Genomic DNA, 8,175 nt, shown 5'->3' with positions numbered 1-8,175 from the left:
CCGTTTCTAGCTGTGGTTGTGTCACGGATGTCCCTCCCCAGCCTGCCTCCAAACTCTCTGTCCGTTTAGCTCCAACACCTGACACAGTGCCTGGCATGTAGTAAGCCCTGGCTAGCTTCTAAGAGCCTCACTGAGGGAATGAAAGCATTTTAAAAATGTCACCACGTAGGCTCCAAACTGTAGGCAGAAAGAGCTTTGCCTGGATTGACATTTTAGAGACATATTCGTCAAGTTAGATGTGTTCACTGACTTTACCTTGTAAAATTAAAAAAAAAAAAAAGGACCTCTGTATCGCTTCACATCTAATGAAGGCACATGTATACTATTAGACCACGTTATGAGCTTAATGGAGACAAGATTTTTTTGCTAAGAAAATGTATAAGACTGTTGAGGTCATGTGGTAGGAAATAGTCCATTTGTGAGAGCATTGCTATCTTACTCTATCACAGCCACTAATAAAAATCTGACACGGGGTGAGTCAGAATTATCTGTCGGAGATGAGATAGATCTGGCTCATGTTCGTACAAACATGAAAGCCAGGAACGAAGAAGCAGGCTTTGAAAGCCTGGGTTGAGGAGGCGGTGTGGTTCACTGCGATGAGCTAAGTGCCCAGGGCCACCGGCAGACATGCGGGCCTGTGTCCTTTGTTCTGGGGTCCCTATTTCACCATGTGGTGAGGCTAGCAGCTGGGAGCAGCTCAGGACAGGAGCAGGTGGCATCTTACCTCTCCCAACCTCCTGTGGGCTCCAGTGGGCTCCAGTGGGTCCCAGGGGACAGCCTGCCTTCCTTGCAAAGCCCAGTAGCACTGGGAGCAGAAACTGGGACTAAAGAGTGAGCACCCTGTTTGACAAGCTGGACCAGCCACCTCTTCTTCAGATGCAGGGGGAGCCCTGGCGTGCTGACTCCTCCCTTCTTCCTTTCCCCTTTCTTCCCTCCCTCCCTCTTCCCTTCCCCTCTCTACTTCCCTGGTGGTGCCCTTTCCTGATGCCCACTTCATCCCTTTTTTTTCTTACATGCCTGTCTTCTAGAGTTTCTTCTCTCCTCCCAATTACTTCCCTTCGTCTGAATCTCCTCTTTGGTCCCTTTGTCCCCACTCTCTGCTCCACCTCCCCTTCCCTGGCCCCTGTTCAGCTCCATCCATATTGAAGGCAGAGCTGGACTAACACGCTCACTCGCTAGCTCAGCCACCCTCCAGAGAAGATACGCTTCAGTGGCCACCTTCCTGACCCCCTGGTCCTTTCTCCACTTATTCAGCTATTGCTCTGAATTCTGAGGAGGACAGAGTGGGGCTGCCGCAGAATCAGGCCAGAGGAGAAACCAAACCATGTGTCCACACTGTCCCCCAGTACTGCTGCTCTGAGAGCTTTCGGAGTCCTCAACAGGGTTAGGATTTAGGGGCTTCTTCAGAACCGGGAGTGAAAACAGCCATAGGTCCAAAGAAAAGCTATGGCCCCCACACAAAAATAATAATCACAAATGAAAACTAAGTTAGCTCTGAAGTCCCAAAGTCGAAAAATTGCCTTGAATCTGTCACTAGAAAGCACCCAAGGCCTCACTCTCTGGGTTCTGCGTGCCCTGGGAATGGCAGGAGGCTTTGACTACCTTCCCTCTTCATCCACTCCCAAAGAACATCCTCTGAGGTGGTCTTCAAACTTCCTCTGAGAAACTGTCTCTGGGAACTGTAGGCCCTTGGCTGCTGGGACAAATGAGGGTGATATCAGTACCTGATGGGTAGCTTTACCAGGAGACTGTGGCTTCTGGATGCAGTCCTCAGGTCCCATGGAAGGGTGAGATCAGGGTCTTTCAGTGGAGGAGGACAGATGAGATTTCAGATTTTGAGTTGATTCTGGGATAATTAGTGCTTTGGAGGGCATTGGGTGAAGGTATTTTGCACACGGGAAGGACACGAATTTGGGGAGCCAGAGAGTGGACTGTTAAGAGCTGACCTGCATTACCCCCAGAAACCTTGCTGCTGTCCTTATCTCTGGTACCACAGAACGTGACCTTATTTGGAACTAGAGTCCTTACAGATGCAATCACATTACAGTGAGGTCGTTAGAGTGAGCCCTAATCTCCTGTAACTGACCTCCTTATGTAAAGGGAAAATCTGGACAGAGAGATGCCCCTACTGTCAGTGGTGGGCAGTGCATGAACTTCTAGAACCCTGACAGTAGTGGAAAACAGACTCAGGCTGGGCACTAGGTAAATGGGAGCTCTAGTGGAATTTCAGATGAAGATGCTGTGGACCTCGGCTTCCCAGGTCATATTGACGTTCGGATTTCAAATTCAAGTCAGAGATGAAAGAAACATCTGGACTCATTCCTCAGGGACACGCAGTATTCTGAACTGAGGCTAGCACCAGAGACCATTCTAATGAAAGGCCTCCACAGGTGGGCTCTCACAGGTGGGCTCCGACTCAGTTTCCTGTATATTCATTCATGAAATCGCTCTGCGGGTCAACATGCAGAACAAAACCATTTAATAAAAGTGACAATGAGGAGAGGAAAGGACACAAGAAGGCATGTGAATGTGGAGAGAGGAATAGCCAGGGTGGAAAAACCGAGAATCCCTCCCTGCGCTCCTTGCTGCCAGGGAGGTCTGAGGGACTAGTTTCCACCTAGGATCCCAAGTCCAGAACAAAAGCGGCGGGGCCAAGGCGGGAGACAAGGGAAGGGGGACCTTGGCATGCACGCATGGGGTTGCCGAAGGATGGGGGCTACCGTGCCCTCTGGCGGGGGGCACCTCAGGCGGCGCCATCCCTGGCCAGATCCCGTGCGGACCCCGGTGCGGCGCGGCGACCGGGGTGGTCTCGCAGCCCCGGGGGTCGCGGGAGGCTGGGTCCCCACACCCCCGCGATCTCGCGGCCCACGCTTTCTGCTCCAGGTGAGGGCGCGGCGGGCGCGGTGTCATTTACCTGTTCGCAGAGGGTCTTCCGGAGAAGCCATGGGGCGTCGCGGGGCAGCGGGCCCCGGAAGCGGAACAGCGCGGCCTCAGGGGCTGGGCGGGAACACGGGAGTGCGGGGGTCCTGCAGTGTGGACTGGGCCACAGCACAGCACCGCGGCGCTGCGCGCCCCTCCTCCGCCAGTCCCCCGAGCTCACTTCCAGATTCCGCAATTAGCAAAGCCCCTTCTCCCAGCCGCCCCCGCCCTCGCCACCCTCCCCCTCCGTCCTGAGGCGCGGGCCCAGGTCAGGGCGCCAGCGAAGCCCTGGGGGCCTGCGAGCGTGGCCAGCGCCGGCGCTGAGCGGCCTCCTAGCCTGGCTCCCCGAGCCATTGTCCAAGCGCTGCCTGGCTCAAAAAGATCATCAGCCCTAAACCACGACTGCACTCTCGGGTCACTTTGTCGGTTTCCTGATTGTGCCCAAAGCCGGGAACCAGCTTCCCAAGCACAGGCCTGGGCTGAGATGCCTGCCCGCGATCTCTTTGAGCAGTCTCCTAGTCTCCAGGCAGGGTCCGCCATTGCATGATGGCACCCGCGAATCACTTCGACCTGGATGTTTGGGTTTTTTGTTTGTTTTTTGGTTATTGGTTATTACATGACCTCCATGGTAGGTGCTCCACAAAGGGAGTGAAAAGAGTACGCCTGATACATACGCATATGGCCATCTAGAAAAAGAGCTTGGGGTTCTCTCGGAAGCGCGGCATTGGTCCTTGCACTATGGTTTAATAGAAAAGGGATTATGCAGCAACTTACTTAAATGAGCATAGTTTGAAATCGTTTATTGAGAATAAATAATTAAGACAGTTATATTTTAACTAAATCTATCATCAATCATAAATCTATTACAAGAAGGTTACAGGCAATTTAAATGCAATAGCACTCTCTTCAGGGTTTTAAATAATCCGTGTCTGTCTTGGCACATGAGAATGCAAAGATAGGAAATGGTTTGTAAAAGATCATATAATGGCTTTTACTATATGGTATCAGCAATTTATCCTAAAGGAGCGGCCTCCAGCTAAAAACTCAGCTTTGAAAAATGCAGAAAAGCAGCAAACGTTTACACACGCTCTTGGTGACCAGAGGCGTGCTTTGGGCCCCTCATCATGTCTTTCGTGGTTCTGAGGCCCATGGCGCTCAGTAGTTTAGTGTCTTATTCTCTGGAATAGGCCATTGAAGAAATACCAGCCCCGAGAAGAAGGTCCTGCTGGGTGTCTGAAGAAAGTACAACCTTTTAGATGAAGCTTTCTGGGGAATTTGTTAGTGGTTTGGTCTGCTTCTGATAGGAAGGGAAATTTTCTTTTTAAAGATTTTATTTATTTATTTGATAGAGATCACAAGTAGGAAGAGAGGCAGGCAGAGAGAGAGAGGAAGAAACAGGCTCCCTGCTGAGGAGTGAGCCTGATGTGGGGCTCGATTCCAGGACCCTGGAATCATGACCTGAGCCGAAGGCAGAGGCTTTAACTCACTCTGCCACCGAGGTGCCCAAGGGAAATATTTTTTTAAAGATTTTATTTATTTATTTGACAGACAGAGATCACAAGTAGGCAGATAGCAGGCAGAGAGAAAAGTGGAAGCAGGCTCCCTGCTGAGCAGAGAGCTAGACATGGGGCTCAATCCCAGGAGCTCAATCCCAGGAGCCGAACGCAAAGGCCCAGTGAGCCAAAGACACTGAGCCACTCGGGTGTCCCAGGAAGGGAAATTTTTTTAAGAGTGTTTTCTCTTTGAATCTATTTTGAGGTTTGGTTTGTGGTTCTTTCAGACTTCTCATGAAGATGGAATTACTTCTGAGGTTGGTTGTCAGAAACCGCATATCAAATTGACCTACCTTGTTAGCAATAAATAAATAAATAAATAAAAGCTCAAGTGTTGGTATAAAGCTATTATGCTTTTCAAAACCCCAATCTATAATTCATGTATCGTGGTCATTCTTTATCATATCAAACAGGAGAGAGGTCGCAGAAACGCACTTTCTGGTTAATATTTTTAAACAGAAGATTGACTTATGAACCTACTTTGTTATTCCCTTTCGTTCAATTTCCCTGTACCTCCTTTTCTATGAATTGTAATGGTAAACGATCATTATTTTTATTGTTGGCACGTGAGAATTAGAGATCAATGCCAAAAGTGAAAGCAGAAGGCAGGTTTATTAAAGCAACAGCACACTATCTAAGGGACAGCATGTGGTATTCCATGAGGTGGAGCTGGCCCTTACTTTGTTTTGGGATTCGATGAAGAATATTTTCATCAGCAGAAAAGGTCAAAATGACAAAGTTCCAGGTTCAGAGTAAACATATGGGATTAAAAAATAAAAAAATTAAAAAAAAAAAGATTTTTTTGAAAGGACTTTTTTTTTAAAGGAATTTAAACAAAAGTCCCTTTTAAGAGACAGTTGGCTGTTTAAACCAAAAGTACAACTCACTGAGAGATTCGCCGCATTATTTATTGGGGTGGAAAGGACCTGGAATGTAGAAAGACCCATTCTGCAGAGGAAAAAATAGAATCACTAACAGGCCTCATGCCTTGCACAGCCAGTGGCTAGAATCCCTGCCTCATGAGACCATTTTAAAATCTGTACTCATAATGGAACAGAAGGTGTCATTTCCCTATAATTATATATATGTCATTAATTTTCTGCAAAGCCCAGTAGCACTGGAGCAGAAACTGGGACCTAAGAGTGAGGACCCTGTATGACAAGCTGGACCAGCCACCTCTTCTTCAGATGCAGGGGGAGCCCTGGCGTGCTGACTCCTCCCTTCTTCCTTTCCCCTTTCCTCCCTCCCTCCCTCTTCCCTTCCCCTTTCTCCTTCCCTGGTGGTGCCCTTTCCCGATGCCCACTTCATCCCTTTTTTTTCTTACTTGCCTGTCTTCTAGAGTTTCTTCTCTCCTCCCAATTACTTCCCTTCGTCTGAATCTCCTCTTTGGTCCCTTTCTCCCTGCTCTCGGCTCCTCCTCCCCTTCCCTGGCCCCTGTTCAGCTCCATCCAGACTGCAGGCAGAGCTCGACTAACATGCTCCCTCACTAGCTCAGCCACCCTCCAGAGAATTCACACTTCGGTGGCCACCTTCCTGATTCCCTGGTCCTTTCTCCACTTATTCAGCTATTGCTCTGAAGTCTGAGGAGGACAGAGTGGGGCTGCCGCAGAATCAGGCCAGAGGAGAAACCAAACCATGTGTCCAGCTGTCCCCCAGTACTGCTGCTCTGAGAGCTTTCGGTGTCCTCAACAGGGTTAGGATTTTAGGGGCTTCTTCAGAACCGGGAGTGAAAACAGCCATAGGTCCAAAGAAAAGCTATGGCCCCCACACAAAAATAATAATCACAAATGAAAACTAAGTTAGCTCTGAAGTCCCAAAGTCAAAGAATTGCCTTGAATCTGTCACTAGAAAGCACCCAAGGCCTCACTCTCTGGGTTCTGGGTGCCCTGGGAATGGCAGGAGTCTCTGACCCCCTTCCCTCCTCATTCACTCCCAAAGAACGTCCTCTGAGGTGGTCTTCAAACTTCCTCTGAGAAACTGTCTCTGGGAACTGTAGGCCCTTGGCTGCTGGGATAAATGAGGGTGATGTCAGGACCTGACGGGAAGCTTTACCAGGAGACTGTGGCTTCTGGATGCAGTCCTCAGGTCCCATGGTCTGGGTGAGATCTAGGTCTTTGAGTGAAGGAGGACAGATGAGATTACAGATTTTGAGTTGATTCTGGGATGATTAGTGCTTTGGAGGGCATTGGGTGAAGGTATTTTGCACACGGGAAGGACACGAATTTGGGGAGCCAGAGAGTGGACTGTTAAGAGCTGACCTGCATTACCCCCAGAAACCTTGCTGCTGTCCTTATCTCTGGTACCACAGAACGTGACCTTATTTGGAACTAGAGTCCTTACAAATGCAATCACATTAGAGTGAGGTCGTTAGAGTGAGCCCTAATCTCCTGTAACTGACCTCCTTATGTAAAGGGAAAATCTGGACAGAGAGATGTCCCTACTGTCAGTGGTGGGCAGTGCATGAACTTCTAGAACCCTGACAGTAGTGGAAAACAGACTCAGGCTGGGCACTAGGTAAATGGGAGCTCTAGTGGAATTTCAGATGAAGATGCTGTGGACCTCGGCTTCCCAGGTCATAGTGACGTTAGGATTTCAAATTCAAGTCAGAGATGAAAGAAACATCTGGACTCGGTCCTCAGGTACACACAGTATTCTGAACTGAGGCTAGAACCAGAGACCATTCTAATGAAAGGCCCCCATAGGTGGGCTCTCACAGGTGGGCTCCGACTCAGTTTCCTGTATATTCATTCATGAAATTGCTCTGCGGGTCAACATGCAGAACAAAACCATTTAATAAAAGTGACAATGAGGAGAAGAAAGGGAGGCCAGAAGGCATGTGAATGTGGAGAGAGGAAGAGCCAGGGCGGGGCGGGAAAAACCGAGAATCCCTCCCTGCGCTCCTTGCTTCCAGGGAGGTCTGAGGGACTAGTTTCCACATGGGATCCCAAGTCCAGAACAAAAGTGGCGGGTTCACGCCACGGGATGAGGGAAGGGGGTCCTCGGCACCCACGCGTGGGGGTGCCAAACGATGGGGACTATTGCGCTCACTGGCGGGGGGGCACCTCGCATTGCTCTGTCCCGGGCCCGACCCGTGGGTTCCCGGGTGCGGCGTGTCATCCGGGGTGGTCCTGCTGCCCCGGGGGTCGCAGGAGGCTGGGTCCCAACACCCCCGCGAGCTCGCGGCCCCGCGCTTTCTGCTCCAGATGACGGCGCGTCACGGTGTCACTTTACTTGCTCCCAGAGGGTCCTCCGGAGAAGCCATGGGGCGGGGCGGGACAGCGCGGCCTCAAGGGCTGGGCTGGAGCGCGGGAGTGCAGGGGCGTCGAGGCAGGGGGTCCTGAGTCCCGACAGGGCCTCAGCACAGCACCGTGGCCCTGCGCGCCCCTCCTCCGCCAGCCCCTCTACCTCCTCTCAGACTCTCCGCGGCGACCTCCGCGAGCTCACTTCCCACTTCTGCAATTAGCAAAGCCCCTTCTCCGGGCCGCCCCCACCCCCTCCCCCTCCGTCCTGAGGCGCGGGCCTGGGGCACGGGCGCCAGCGAAGCCCCAGGGGCCTGCCAGCGTGGCCAGCGCCAGCGCTCAGCGGCCTCCTAGCCTAGCTCCCCAAGCGGGTGTCTGAGTGCAGCCGGGCTGTGAAAAGATCATCAGCCCTAAACCCGGCTGCACTCTCGGGTCACTTAGCTGGCTTCCTGATTGTGCCCAAA

The sequence above is a fragment of the Mustela lutreola genome, chromosome 1, assembly GCF_030435805.1.
Source record: "Mustela lutreola isolate mMusLut2 chromosome 1, mMusLut2.pri, whole genome shotgun sequence".
NCBI classification, from domain to species: Eukaryota; Metazoa; Chordata; class Mammalia; order Carnivora; family Mustelidae; genus Mustela; species Mustela lutreola.
The sequence above is the reverse complement of the archived record's forward strand: the minus strand, read 5'-3'. Positions refer to the sequence as shown.